The sequence below is a fragment of the Sinocyclocheilus grahami genome, unplaced genomic scaffold (genome assembly GCF_001515645.1).
Source record: "Sinocyclocheilus grahami isolate Dianchi unplaced genomic scaffold, SAMN03320097.WGS_v1.1 scaffold540.1, whole genome shotgun sequence".
Lineage (NCBI taxonomy): Eukaryota > Metazoa > Chordata > Actinopteri > Cypriniformes > Cyprinidae > Sinocyclocheilus > Sinocyclocheilus grahami.
In genome coordinates, this window is record NW_015505719.1 from 198328 (window position 1) to 215150 (window position 16823).

Consider the following 16823-nt stretch of genomic DNA (forward strand, 5'->3'; position numbering starts at 1 on the left):
GTCTTCGGAACACAATTTAAGATATTTTGGATGAAAACCGGGAGGCTTGTGACTGTCCCATAGACTCTCCTCCTCTCCTTAATTTTGTTTTCTTCGTGTAAAAAAAGTATTCTCGTCGCTTCATAACGTTACGGTTGAACCACTGATGGCAGATGGACTATTCTGACAATGCTTTTCATACTTTTCTGGACCTTAACAGTGTATTTTACTTGGCAGTCTATGGGACAGTCACAAGCCTCCCAGTTTTCATCCAAAATATCTTAAATTGTGTTCCGAAGACGAACGAAGCTTTTACGGGTTTGGAACGACATGGGGGTAAGTGATTAATGACAAAATTCTAATTTTGGGGTGGAGTATCCCTTTAACATTGGTTTTACCGGATATCTCTTTTGTAACCTCAATAGACTATCTAGCAGAAAATTGAAAATGGAAATGTATGAGAAAAGCTCTTGAGGACAGTGTTAGTAATACAATAAAAATGCAAGGTTTAATAAACGGGCGTCCACACAGGACACGTTCTTGAATCAATAAAGCTAGGCTGAGTACAATAGAACTGCTTTGAAATACCTGAAATAAAAAACAGCAAGTCATGGTGCAACGGCTAGATATGTTAATGTGCATATAGACCAGTGATCCTCAAATCTGGCTCACGAGATCCTCTTTCCAGCAGAGTTTAGCTCCAACCTTATAATCAAACAAACCTACCTGTGATTTTCAAATGATCCTGAAGACATTGATCAGCAAACTCAGGTGTGTTTGATTAGGGTTAGAGCTAAACTCTGCAGGAAAGTGAATCTAGCGAGCCAGATTTGAGGATCACTGATATAGACCAATAATGTATTGCAAAGCATATATTGTGTAAAGCATGTTACGACTGTAACAGATCATTAATACACTCTTCAATTTTCACAGCATGAACCAGGGAGAATCACTCCATTTACTCTTGACGAGGGGAAAAAAAAGTCAATTTTTGACTATTGCTGGATGATATATCAAATCTGTATGCGATAATGCTCAAAAAGGTTGACCAAAATGGCTTTCCTCGTGCATAAAGTGGTTTTTGTAAAAGAAAAAAAACGCATACATGCATGTGGCTAATTGCTTTTTATTGCTGTACTGGAACATAGACAGAGATTATTAAATATAATTCTCCCTGATGTTCACCTAAATAAAAGCTATGGAAAAATGTGCATTGAATGTATGTGTACATTTTTTTAATTTGATTTTTACTGTATTTTACTAATTGCAACAACAATGGCGGTTTGGTCAAATAACAGGGAAAGTGACTATTTTGAGTAATTTCAGAGGAAATATGTATTTTATCAAAAATGCAGTATAAACAAGTAACAGTGAAATTTTATAAAAATATTCAAATGTTTTCTATTTTAATCATTTTTAAAATATAACCTACTGAATCTACTGAAGGCAAAATTGAATTTTCAGTAGCCATTACTCCAGTCTTCAGTGTCACATGATCCTTCAGAAATCATTCTAATATACTGATTCGGTGGACAACAAACATTTCTATTTACGGGTTAAAATAATTAATGCTTAAAATTTTTTGAGGAAACTACGATCATTCTTTTTGAATAGAAAAGAACAGAATAGAACAGCATTTATTTGAAATATAATCTTCAGTAAAATTAAAATGGTCTTTTCTTTTGATCAATTTAATGCATCCTTGCCGAAAAAAATATATAATTACTAGTAGGGATGCACAATATTATCGGACCGATATCGGAATCGCCCGATAATGGCTTTAAAATGGAAATATCGGCATCAGCCGATATGAAAAATTGTGCCAATATGTCTTGCCAATAAGAGGAATACATTAACTCACATGTGCTCATGGGTATGCTAGCGATTAGATCACATCATCAGTGTGGCTCATTCTTAAAGCAAAGTTTTGCCTGAATGGTGATTAGATTCACTGTTTTGGATCGCTGCATTTAAACTGAGAATGCACATACAGAATGACGTGTTCTTGTATGATAGAGTAAACAGCAACAGCACGTGCAGCGGCAGCAGCGGCAGCCTCCCCTGGGTCCTAATGCCTGCTAAGGAGTTTTAATTCCATAGGGGGCGCTGTTGGCCTACTTCTAATCAAATGAAAGTAAAGTACACAAATCACATTTAGACTGTTTCTGATTAAATAAAGCAGTAATTGATGTCATAAAATAATGTTTTGATTTAAAGGTCAGAAGCTATATGAATTAAAAAAAAATCACAAACATGACACTTGTAAATTAAATAATTTTATATATACTGATATATTCATTAATGTGTAATATGTTATATTTTTTAAACAAATTATGAGCTCTAAAAGATATTTAGAATTTTTACAACTCTTGCTTTAGGCCATCTACAAATGTTAACTTTTAAAATAAAATGTTAAGGTTACTACTGCATCTTTCTGGAAAAAAATGCAGCAATTCATATTGTTTATTTATAGTTATTTTCAAAGCATCAATGTACTGTCACTATAAAAGAACTACATTATTGTTGATTTAATTCTAACAAATAAGTTCTTGTTAAAAACTAACCAAAATTAAAAATAATTTGCTTATAATTTCCACAGAGGAGAGACTCAGTGTTGTTTCCAAACTAAAGGAAATATATTGATATCGGCCAAAATGAGTTGAAAAATATCGGCATATCGGATATCGGCAAAAATCCAATATCGTGCATCCCTAATCACTAGTCTGAAAAACAGATATATTTGATACATCATCCAGCCCTGGTTTGACATTTTACTTTGGTCTGTTTTTATGAGATAGTTCCCTCAAACCAAACAGGAAAAGCAAACACGAACAGAGCCATAAACACAAACATTTGATCTAACCGATTTAGTCGGCTTGAGCACGAATCTCCTGAAGGAAATGGAAGAAGAACATATTTTCGAACGGTAGTAATAGCTTAGTGCTGCATTACCTTGTAAGGGAAGAACCTTCACGCCAAACTGCTCCAGTCGAGAGAGGACACTGATGAGATCCAATTCCTCTTGGACAAGAGAAGGACAATCCGTGATCAACAGCAGACATGACCTAACGGACACACAAAGAAGATTCAAAATACAATATTTAACAGACAGTTCACCCAAAACTGCTTCAACTTTTCCGAAAATAAAAAAAACTAATTTTTTTGTTCCATAGAAGAAAGAATCTCATATCGGTCTGGAACGACGAGGATGGGTACATGATGGCAGAATTTTCTTTTTTTGATTGAACTGTTCCTTTAACGCGAAAACAGAAAAAAGCAGCAGCCATTCCTTCAAATGAGTTTTGATTCTTCTTATTTCTTAATTACAGACTGAGACTCTGACATCACGTCGCTTTCATACTGTTATCAGAGGCTTGCAGAGGCCTGCGTCTGCTCCACATCTGTGCTGCTATAAATGTGCTTCATAGGACAATGGGGACAGACCAAAAAACAAATAAAAGCACAGATCCCGGGCCAGCTCTGCTGTCACTTTCCAATATAGATTGGCTGAGACAGCTGGACCTGAGGAAGCTAGCGATGCACTTTTGAGCCAAGCCAGTAGCAACAGAGAAAGCAGAGCAGAAATAATAATTCAATTTAAGAGCTTGAGGAAAAAAACAACAACAACAAAATGCAGCAGTATTTTTCAAGTAGTTTCCTCTACAATCTGTGAGTTTTACATGGTAGTTATTTTCAGTGACACTGCAATCAGACCCAGAAGACCGTTTCCAGCTCCGCTTTGCATAAGATTTACTGTGGGTCGTACAAATACTGGCCAATATAAAAAAAATTATACTACCCTTCAAACAGTTTAAGGAGCTTATGCAGCAGTTTCCTACGAATACTGTACACAACGTATTAATCATAGTGGTGTGGCATTGTGATCTGGGGTGAGCAACCACAAGGTTGTAGTTTAAAACTATCACCAGTGACCTTGAGTAAGGCACCTACGTGTACTGTGCATGTAATAAGTGTAACATAAAAAGCTTTATTTGAAAGTGTCTGCTAAATGACTGCATACTTATTAATCAAACGGCATTTCCCCTGGGCTAAATTAACATGCAACACAGGCTAAATTAACATGCAACACACACAGACAAAGGCTGATAGGAAATACGTTGGACTCAAAAAATATTTAGAGAACGAAGCCACATTTAATGTAATTGCATTAAAAACGAAAAATATCAAACCTAGTGGCATCGAAAAAGGATCTTTTAATTAAAAAAAATAATTTTGTAATGACTTTTAACTATATTAGACTCTAAGTATAGTAGAAGGTAATATTAGTGGATGTCTGAGATCCACATTCATCACATTCCCTAAATTGTAATGAGCAGTTCTTAGAAACCCGCTGCGGTTAACAATAGAGAACCTTTAAGGTCTGCCTGCAGTTTTCTTCAAAAGTTCAAAACAAACATTTGGTGGTGTAATGTTTGAAAACTAAGAAAATAAAACAACTATAAATTGGGATTACAGAACCCATATACATCTTTTTCCTTAAATAATTTCTTATTTTTAGAGTGAACTATTAATTTTATATGCAATAAATTAATCACCATTAATCTCATCCAGAATAAAAGTTTTTTTTTTGCATAATATATGTGTGTGTACTGTGTATATTTACATAAAAATACATATATTTACACACACATATATATATATAGTCCTCGTGGGTCCAGGAAGGGTGCATAGAGGGACTCCCGTGCCGCAAGAGTCGTGAGCTACCGGACCCGCGGTCCGGACGAGAACCGCACCCGTTACACGTCCGTCGGGCCAGGATGCCGGGCAGTCTAGTCCCTTCAAGCGCCGTGGGCCAAGGCGAGAAGGATGCAGCCGCTGGAAGAAGCTGCCGCCCCTCGCGCCCCAGACTGGAGAGGGGAGCGCGTGCGATCGTCGGACTCCACCCCTTACCTGGACCCTTACTTCTCGAACACTGCCCCACCTTCACTAACCCCGCAGCACGACGAGGACACCAGATCCCCTGTTTATTTTGGACACTTGATTACCTTTTTTCCTGGACACTGTTATATTATTTTGTTAATAAAAGCCTGGTTAATGTGTCTGTCGTGTGCTCCTCCCGTGACTCTCTCTCTCTCTCTCTCTCTCTATATATATATATAGACACATACGCGTAAATATTTTTTAAATATATACACGTATGTGAATATATTATATGCACACACACATATATATATATATATAATGTAAACACAAACTATTATTTTTGGATGCGATTAATCGTGATTAATCGATTTGACAGCACAACTTTTTTTTTAATCATTTAAAGTCTAACATACTCCAATTTGTGACAATTTGCTGGAAAAAAAATTTCTTAAATAAATGCCATTGACTTGATACTTTGTGATAATGCAATGACATTCTCACATTTTTACATGTAATTTAAATACTGCAATTAGGTTTTGGGGCCACTTTAGATATACGGCAATGGGGAAAAAAGCACTATAACGCAAGTTACCTGTGTCAAGCTATTTTTATGCTAGAACAAAAAGATATCTAAAGCTGACATTACACCAAATGTGTTTGTTTGCTGTAATGGTTGATTAGATGGTATGACAGTCCTAAACACAATTAGAATGATAAGATTAGGAGTCAACCAAATAGGAACGAGAAAAATCACAATCCCACCAGATTTCTGAAGCACAGATAGCTGAAAACCCTCATGTTCTTTTACCACACCTTTCCACTTTCTTTCCACTAAACACTTTAAAAACACTCTGCCCAACGTGTCAGCAGCCAAATGGTTTCAAGTCGTTTCCAAGACAACTGCGCTACTATTAAAATGTACGTGAAAGCACCAGCTATCTTCAAAATCCCCGTAAAACCCATTCAACATGAAACAACCGCTCTAAACACCCAATGCACAGTTCTCTGCTTCCTGGGGCTAAAGCAGTCTTTGTAATGAAGGCCTCTGATTAGCCTCAGCAAGCTAATAATTACAAGTGTTTTTCTCAGTTTTGTTTGGCAGGAAGTGACCGTATGCAATGATGACTTAAGTACTCACTCTCTCAGGATTGCACACGGCATGCATGTTTTTGTCAAGGCCAAGACACGGCACTTCATCTTTGAAATTCAGCGTGGACATTTAGCATTGCTAATAACCCAGAAATGTGGAGATTTTATATTTTCCAGAACGTATTTTAGGTTGTCACGTTTTATTTTAATAAAATTTCGCACCTAGTTTGAAAGTAGTATTTGTGGCAAATGCAGAAAATGCCAAAATGTTGTTTTAAAGGGCACCTATTATGCCCCTTTTTACAAGATGTAATATAAGTCTCCGGTGTCTCCAGAATGTGTCTGTGAAGTTTCTTCTCAAAATACCCCACAGATCATTTATTATATAATTTTGAGTGGAAGCATAAACAGGCTGTTTTTGTGCATGTATCTTTAAATGCAAATGAGCTGCTGTTCCCCACCCCCTTTTTTAGAATAGGGTTGTGCCTTTACAGCTCGTTCCTCAGATCTCTGCTAAAAAACATCTGTTTGTTTTTGATTATCATGTCTATCGCACTGAAATCAAGCATTTGAAAGCCATATCAGTTTAAACTTCTGATTTACGGTTTGTGCGCATGTGCGCTCAGAAGCATGCGCGGCTGTCAAGCGGCATGCGAGTACTAAACCAAGCTCTCTTTCATGTCTTATTGCACCTAAACTGTCAAATACACACAAGTTTATGTTAAAAACACACAAGTTACAAAAACAGTCGTTATGCCTGCGAAGTTAAACAGCTTGGAAATAAATCGCATGTTTATATTAGATCAGTGTATTAAGTGACAGTAGCATAATATACAGTACCTACTGCTCTCCACGCTGTTAATATGACCCCAGCAATAACATGAAAACAGAAAATCACTCACTGCTCTTGAATGAGTCATTTCGGGAGCTCTAATAAGAAGACATTTTTACTGGAATGCTGCTTTTAACTGCGCTAACATGAAGATAAACATGGCAGATTGTGTGCAGCTCATCTGGTAATAGGGCAGTGTCTGTCAACAGTCGTGGGCGGGGCTTGTAAAATGTGATGTCGAACACAGATTCTGCAAACTGCTTGTTCTGAGACACTGCTTATGATTTATGGGGATTAAAAAAAAGGAGCGGGTGGATATGATTTATTTCAGTGTTCGAAAGAAGAGGGAGAAAGGGACAGTTAGAAAGGAACAGAAGAGAGATCTAGGGCATCTTTAGCATTCTGTTATTTTTTTGGGGAACTTATTTTGCATTTGAACCTAGTTTGAAAATCCACAACAGATGTTTCTGTTCTTAACCTCTTTACAAAGTTGGATGTATTTAAAAAGTACATGGCCTAACTCAACACAGTCAATATATCACAATAAAAATCAGATTTTTAAGAAAGTGCCATGCAAAAACCAACACCATTATGGGTGTTAGGACATTGCAAGGTGATTACAAGGTGGAATGGGTGGTTGCTAGAAGGGGTTGTCTTGTAGGGCTACATAATAATTTTTGTTTTCTACAACAAAAACATTTAGTAGTGGTCTGTGGAGGAAACATGCATTTATTTGGAGATCCAATAGTTTAAATTAGACCACTTTTAAATCGCTCTTTTCATCGCCCTCAAGAAGAAAAAAATCCTTCGTATGATCGCATTTAAAAAAAACTGCAGTGCATCAAATATGGTAAAAAGAAGCTCAAACGTACTTGCTGGTTGAGCTTCTGTTTACCATATTTGATATATGTGTGTTGATCAATGTTTATATATGAAAATCTGCACATCTTATAAAGTGATCATGTCGCTTCAGACAACTTGGATTAAACCACTTAATTTGGATTTCTTTTCTGAACTCTTTTTGAACTTTTTGAAGTGTCAAAGTTTTGGTGGAATAGACTTTTAATGGAGGGACAGAAATCTCTTAGGTTTCATTAAAAATATATTTGTTTGAGCTTCAAAGACGAATGAACATCTTGTGGGTTTGGAACGACTAAATGATGATTATGTGATGACAGAACTTTCATTTTTGGGGGATCTATCCCTTTAAATAGAACCACTAAAATTCTTTCAGAACTACTGACTCCAAAACAGGACCTACTGATTCTTTCAATGAAGAGGAAATCAGTCATTCTCTTTCCAGTCCTAGTTTGTCCCAGAATCCTTCACTGACACGTTCACATTCTCCCACCATTTTGTTTTCAATCTTTCAGTCTCTCTCTCTCAGTGGAGGCAAAAGTGCTATAATTTAATCATTAAGCTCATAATTACTGTCCATCTAAGTTCCCTGTCTGTCTGTGGCATGTGCGAGTGAGAGAATGACACTGATGTGAGATGCATATGGAGTGGCGGCCCGTCCAGCTTCCAGCCCGTGAACAGACGACGGCCTAATTACTGACCCACTTTGCAACACGGCCCATCGTTCAGGGGCCGCAGTCCATCACCCTTAGCGCTCCAGCCCAACAAAACAAAAATAGACAGACAAACAGAGAGATTGGAAACACGTTAACCTAGAGCTGCAGGGCGGAAGTGAGTGAGTGACCGACTGTCTGTCTGTCTCTGATGGAGTCAATCTCTCATTATGGCAGCTAATTACACCAATAATAGCCATTGCGAAGGGCTGGACTCATAACAGGCAGGAGACCAGAATGACGTTGGACGGTTTGATTCCTGCGGGGTTTCTTCCTCTTTCATCATAAACTCCTCAAACAACTGCAGAGTTTGAAGAGGTAGTTTCAGGCTATTTTCACTCATGGTTTGATTGCTTCGTCCGAACTAGAGTTTGATTCGACACCCCCTCTGCCCCAGTTAGCTCATATTTCTCGACACGAGAACACATGCTCACTTACATTATTCCAGTGGTTATGCCAATATTTTGGTGTTTTAAAATTTGCATAATAATGAAAAAAAAGTTTTTTATATATATAAGTTTTTAAGTAATAAGTATTTAGAATTTAGCTGAGACTTACTAATGAGATAAAAACAGCAACCAACAATATTAGTAGTTGTTCATTTTTTATGTATTAGTAACTAGGCCTGTATTACTCTGCTATTTCTGTGCGTTTCCTGTCAAAAGTTACTAAACAAAATCAGGAAAAAAATATATAACAATAACATTTATTTTTGAGGTATCTTAAGATATATTTGCATAATGACATTTTTTTTTATTATAATTTTTTTATTATTGTTGTTGTTGTTAGTAGTAATACTACTACTACTACTACTACTACTAACAATAATAATATTATTATTATTACTACTAATAAAATAATTGTAATAAATAAATTAACTGTAATAATAATAATAATAACAACATTTTAATAACTCATTTTAATGATACCTTACAATATCATAGCAATTAATTAATAAAAAGCTTTACAGGAAAACAAAAAATAAATAAATGAAAATTTAAGTCATTGATCACAATAAATTAATTAATTAAATAATTAAATATGTTACAAACAATTTAAATTTGAACAAGTGAAAGAGAATAAGGCTTGAGAATTAGGGCCATCTCCCAGGCCCCCCATACGTCATACTTAGAGAATGACTGGAATATTGGAAAATATTAAATATTAAAAGGCTGAACACTACTTTGTGCTATTATTGGTGGTTAACATGGGATCAAATTCTCGCCAAATGTATTGCAGTCACGGATAAAAAAATAACAAGCGTGAAACCAAAATTTAAAAATGCAAGCGGACTTAAGTGTCATCACGGGTCAAATAGTTCTAGATTGACAGCTCCTTCTCTAGCCAATCAGTCGAAGAGGGGAGTTGACATCACTCCAATGCACCTCATGAGCTGCTGATGCTCAGTGTTCTGTTCACTTGTACAGGTGGAAATAGATAACTGTCAGCTTTGGTAACATCTTTCCAAACAGGACACCATTATATGAGTCTGTCTGTCACTGCTGTAATAGATTACACTAACATTGGCCTACTTTTAGCTATACCTGGACTTGGTTCACTCTCCGGCTGTGAAACAGAATGAATTATTAGTAAATAATTAAAGAGATTAGCACGATAATATCATGTATTGGCGATCTTACAGGCTGACGATAGGACGATATGACTATGGAGCATATCGCCCAACACTAGAACACACCATCTAAACAAATCAGAAGATCATGGGACATGATTGCCAGATGGACGTTTTCCTCTCGTCCTGAACATAACAAACTCTCCACAAACACCTGTGTGGACGAGAGACAGAGAATGACAGTAAAAGAGAGCAAAAGAGATCAGTGCCGTGTAACGGAGACCCACGGGAAGGACACGTTCAGGTGTGGCAATTAATCACCTGTCTTTAGTCAATTGCAGGCGAGACAGAATCACTACAGGAGAAATATCAAAAACTGCTCTTTCAATGACAACACAATCTCATGAGCATCTCTGTGCAACAGCTGTGGTGTTCTGGGTAATTTCAATGTTGCCTTCAGCTACATTTTGGCAGAATAAGACATCAGCGTAAAAAAAATCATAAAATCCGAAGAACAAGCATTAATAAATAATAGACTGAACTAATTCTCTCTTGATTCCTGCTGTTCTTCACACAAAATACACTATCCATTATTTGCTGTATGGTGATGTTGAGGGCTTATCTTTATACTTAAATGATGTTTGTTATTTGTCACTGTTATAGGGAGCAGGAACTGGTGGGTTCCTGAAATGATATATATAAAATAAATCACACAAGGAGAGTACTGCAGTGACTGCCCATTCCCATGAAAAGCTTTACAGGAAAACAAAAAATAAATAAATGAAAATTTAAGTCATTGATCACAATAAATTAATTAATTAAATAATTAAATATGTTACAAACAATTTAAATTTGAACAAGTGAAAGAGAATAAGGCTTGAGAATTAGGGCCATCTCCCAGGCCCCCCATACGTCATACTTAGAGAATGACTGGAATATTGGAAAATATTAAATATTAAAAGGCTGAACACTACTTTGTGCTATTATTGGTGGTTAACATGGGATCAAATTCTCGCCAAATGTATTGCAGTCACGGATAAAAAAATAACAAGCGTGAAACCAAAATTTAAAAATGCAAGCGGACTTAAGTGTCATCACGGGTCAAATAGTTCTAGATTGACAGCTCCTTCTCTAGCCAATCAGTCGAAGAGGGGAGTTGACATCACTCCAATGCACCTCATGAGCTGCTGATGCTCAGTGTTCTGTTCACTTGTACAGGTGGAAATAGATAACTGTCAGCTTTGGTAACATCTTTCCAAACAGGACACCATTATATGAGTCTGTCTGTCACTGCTGTAATAGATTACACTAACATTGGCCTACTTTTAGCTATACCTGGACTTGGTTCACTCTCCGGCTGTGAAACAGAATGAATTATTAGTAAATAATTAAAGAGATTAGCACGATAATATCATGTATTGGCGATCTTACAGGCTGACGATAGGACGATATGACTATGGAGCATATCGCCCAACACTAGAACACACCATCTAAACAAATCAGAAGATCATGGGACATGATTGCCAGATGGACGTTTTCCTCTCGTCCTGAACATAACAAACTCTCCACAAACACCTGTGTGGACGAGAGACAGAGAATGACAGTAAAAGAGAGCAAAAGAGATCAGTGCCGTGTAACGGAGACCCACGGGAAGGACACGTTCAGGTGTGGCAATTAATCACCTGTCTTTAGTCAATTGCAGGCGAGACAGAATCACTACAGGAGAAATATCAAAAACTGCTCTTTCAATGACAACACAATCTCATGAGCATCTCTGTGCAACAGCTGTGGTGTTCTGGGTAATTTCAATGTTGCCTTCAGCTACATTTTGGCAGAATAAGACATCAGCGTAAAAAAAATCATAAAATCCGAAGAACAAGCATTAATAAATAATAGACTGAACTAATTCTCTCTTGATTCCTGCTGTTCTTCACACAAAATACACTATCCATTATTTGCTGTATGGTGATGTTGAGGGCTTATCTTTATACTTAAATGATGTTTGTTATTTGTCACTGTTATAGGGAGCAGGAACTGGTGGGTTCCTGAAATGATATATATAAAATAAATCACACAAGGAGAGTACTGCAGTGACTGCCCATTCCCATGAGGCACTGTGAATTGCACAACTTCGTTTCCCTACAATCTCAAACTACTATGGTTTAAACGTTTGAGCTCAGGTTTTTAATATTTTTATTTAGCAAGGATGCTTTGGACTGACCAAAACTAAAGTAAAAAAAAAAAAATTGTGTTACAAAATAGTTCAAGTGAATGCGGTTCTGTGACTATATATACACATGTATAGAGAATATATACACACACACACACACACAAACACACATTTTGCAATAGACTTTTGTATTTTGCAAATACAATATTGTATAGAATTGCAGTTCATGTATCTGGCAAAAGAGACATTTTGCATTAGGTGAACAATTGAATTAAAATCAGCTAAACAAAGTGGCATTACTGCGGACAGATATCAAGACAGATATTAAGACAAGAGAACCCCCCCCCCCGTGTGTTTGTGTGTGTGCTGCAAAACCTGAATGCCATTAACCGTGGCCCTTGGAGTTTCATATGGTCTTTAGAAATATAATCTGCAAGTGCTTTAATCTGTCTGCATTAGAGAATCCAATATCTGCAGTGCACATTGCACCTATAACCATAACACGGTTAACTCCCAACACCACACAAATGAAATATCCGCCCCTGCTCGGTCTGCGAGCCAATGAGCCATTCCTAATGCACACCCACAGAAGTGAGGCAGAGTTTACAGCTGGTTGCTGAGGTTTGTGTAAGTTCATTAGCTGTTTAGCTATTGAAGAGATTTCAAAGCAACTCTGCTGCACTCTGTCAAATGGACCCAGACGCAGAGGGGAAATGGTGAGAATGCCAATTCCATAAAACTACATCCAAGTTCTTTCATTTTCCTCTAAGAACTTTCAATTTACTGTTCGTCTGGGATTGTCTTTCAGTAGCTTGGAGAAAAATACAGTGCAGGAGCCTGTACTGACAGGAACTGGGTAAGAGCAATTCGAACGGAGTAGAGGTTGAAGGATAATTCTCCTTTGTTGTTTGTTTTTTTCTTTCAAGTCATGGGGTGAGCAGCTCGGAGTTGAGGATGAACTCCTGACGGCAAGTTCAGCTTGGCTGTTCTGCTCTTGATTGTGATGAAGAAATAGATAGTTATAAGAATGCAGCCTTGTTAGGCTAACAGACAAAGCCCACCGTCGGCTTCAGACTAACGCTCAGCCTGAGACTCTTTCACACACACATACAGACACATACAGAGAGAGATGATAGATAATGCTGGAGCTGTGAGGCAGAATGAAACGGTTGGAAAAGTAGAGGGGAAAGATCACAGGAACTTTACAAAACACTAACGCAGCAGTAAGGAACATAACATACAGCATAGTACAGAAAAACAGCTCTGTGACAAACCAGACAAGTTATAACAGCAAGATTAATTCTAAAAATAAAAAATAAAATATAAAACCTATATTATTTTATATTATACAGTGGGGGAAAAAAGTATTTAGTCAGCCACCAATTGTGCAAGTTCCTGATGGCAAGTTTCTGGCTCTAGACAGGTATAAACATTCTGCTGCATGTCCAGGAGATCTTGAAGTAAACTTCTCCACACTGACTCACTCACAGGAGGGTTTCGGAGCAAACAACAGACAGTGAGACAGGTGCACACAAGTGCTGTGGGAAAAGCTAAGGTGGCCGTGTGTGTGTGTGTGCGCGTCATACTTGTGTCCTGTGTGACGGGTGAGTAGGACCATCAGCTGGTGAGCTTCCTCTTTGCTGTTTTGACTGTTCCTCACGAACGAGATGGGCTTCTGGAGACCGTGTTTCTCCAACACCTCAGCAACACTGAGGAGGGACAGAACATAGCCTGATTTAAATAAAAGTGTCTAAACTGTTAAAACTGGCTTACAGTATTTGTGAAGCCGTATAAACCAATGCCAGAATATACACATCTCTCTCTCGCTCTCTGTACACTACCGTTCAAAAGTTCGTAAAGTTACTGAAAGAAGTCACCAAGATTGAATTTATTTAATCAAAAATACAGTAAAAACAGCAACATTGTGAAATATTGTTACAACTGCAAATAACCGTTTTAGATTTTAATAGATTAAAAAAAAAACAATTCTGTGACCGCAAAGCTGAATTTTCAGCAGTCATAACTTGTGATCCTTCAGAAATCATTCAAATATACTGATTTGGCACTCAAGAAACATTTATTATTATGTTGGCTACAGTTACATTGTAAATGCCTTTACTGTCACTACTACTGCAGAATTTTACTTGATTGGATGCAATGGCCTTTGATATATGCAAGAAATACTATACTAAAACAGGATTTTATTATGTACATTTAAAGGATTAGTTTACATCAACAATAAATATTTCCTGATAATTTACTCATTCCCATGTCATCCAAGATGTTCATGTCTTTCTTTCTTCAGTCGAAAAGAAATGAGGAACTTTGAGGAAAACATTCCAAGGATTTTTCTCCATATAGTAGACTTAAACAGGGGCCAACGGGTTAAAGGTCCAAACTGCAGTTTTAATGGCACTTCAAATGGCTCTACACGATCCCAGCCAAGGAAGAAAGGTCTTATCTAGTGAAATGATCAGTCATCTTTTGAAAGAGAAATTAAATTTATATATTTTTATCCACAAAAGCTCATCTTGCACCAGCTCTGCGATGCCCGTCCGCGACTCCACTCATTACGTAGTCACGTTGGAAAGGTCACGCGTGATTGTAGGTGGAAGTATCCAGTGTTTACAAAGTCTATATGCAAAATCTAAATCAAACGTCCTTTACAAAAACAGGTAAACAATGATGTTGCTTGATTTTGAAGTTGGAGAAAAAAATAAGATGGAGTTGGGTACTACTTCTGCCTACGTCATGCAAGACTTTTCCAACTTGTGAATGCGTGAAGTTATGGACACGACCCCAGAGCTAGTGCAAGATGTGGTTAAAATTTGTGGTTAAAAAGTTAATAATTTTTTTTTTTTAAGAAAATGACATCGTTTTGCTGGATGACCCTTATTTCTCAGCTGGGATCGTGTAGAGCCCTTTGAACCTGCATTGAAATTAGAAATTGGACCTTCAACCCATTTATCTGGAGAAATTTTTTTTTTCTTTAACACTAGAACTGCCACGGGGTAAATTTTACCCGTGGCTGTTTTTCAAATGTACATAACAGATTTTCAACAAAACATTCAAGTCTCCCAGTCATTGACTTTTACTAAAATAATGTAATTTACAATCCAATGTTGTTAAAAATCATTTAGATAAAACCAGATCAAAAAACGGGGCATAAGCGCCAGCGGGTCAAATTTACCCGTATATAATGCATGTATTTTCATATTAATTTTCTTGCCGCGTATGTTTTAACATTGTACATTTCTAGGCAACGCCTTTCACTCGGATTTAGCGGTTGTATATAGTTCATATAGTTGATGACTAGACATAATCATTTCATGACTCTAGACAACTTCTTTGTGAAGACAGTGGCACAGTGAAATAATATGTTCTTTAGCCATATAAAAACAGTTGCCATGTGCGTGGGTAAAATGTACCCGCTGGCAATTTTAGGTATACAGCGACCTCTGGGGGTTCTAGTGTTAAAAAACCTTAATTTCTTTTCGACTGACAAAAGAAAGACACGAGCATCTTGAATGACAGTGGGAGTGAGTAAATTATCAGGTAATATTTATTCTGGAAATGAGCTAATCCTTTAACATCAGAACAGATCTGATGTCAGTTTATGAGTTTCGACTCACCAGTTAAGAACCTCTGTGGCAAAGTACATCAGAAGTCATGCCTAACCACAGCTATATGCTTACAGCTGCTCAGAGGAGCCAAGAGCTGACAGAGGTGTCTGAATGAACCTCAGTGAACAGAACTGGTGCCGTGTCTGTCTGAGATGCCCTCAATAAATGAGGATGCACCATCCCTTGGGAGCATCTAGCACAGATGTTTTCTGTTTCCTTCCTTTCTTCCTGTCTCACACTCCTTCCCTCATGTCTCTTTCTTTCTCTCTACAATCTGCTGGGGCCAGACTTGGGTTTTTTTTTCTGTCTCACTTACATATTTTTGTGCTTCCCTCTCTCTTCCCTCTTTTTAACTCCTGTCTCCATCTGTCTGTAGCTCTTTAAGTTTTTTCCAGTGATCATGACCTGCTCCTGAAATAGCTGCTTAAACATGCAAAACGTTTTATCTTGTAATTGTATTTGTTTCTAAAAGCTTTGTTTTACTGTAGAACATTACTAGTGCAATGACACACACACATACACACACACACACACATATACACATACATACACACACATATGTACACATATTAGGGATGCACAATATTATCGGAACGTTATCGGAATCGGCCGATAATATCTTAAAATGTAAACATCGGCATCGACCCGATAAGAAAAATTATGCCGATATGCCCTGCCGATAAGATGAATAGCTCACATTTGCTCAGGGTGTGCTAGCAGTAAAATCACGTCAGCAGTGTGGTCATTCTTGAAGGGAACTTTTGTCAGAATGGTGATTAGATTCACTGTTTTGGACCACTGTATTTAATCTGAGAAAGCAATAAAGCAAACACTGACGCATCCGGTGTGCGATAGAGTCAACAGTCACTAGCGCGTGCAGCAGCAGCAGCCTCCCCCAGGTCCTAATGCTCGTCCGGTACTTAGGGAGCGCTGTTGGCCTACATGTATTAAAATGAAAGTAAAATACACAAATAACATTCATATTGTGTTTCTGATTAAATAAAGCAGTAATTTATGTCAGAAATTCATGAGTATGTTTTAATTTAAAGGTCAGAAGCTATAGCTTACATGAATAAATATCACAAACATGATACTTGTAAATTAA

At 37.3% G+C, this 16823-nt stretch overlaps 1 pseudogene; it reads right to left on the bottom strand.

Annotated features, from left to right (window-relative positions):
* Positions 1-16823, bottom strand: part of LOC107555605 (neuroblastoma-amplified sequence-like) — a 197259-nt pseudogene that overhangs the window by 127115 nt on the left and 53321 nt on the right.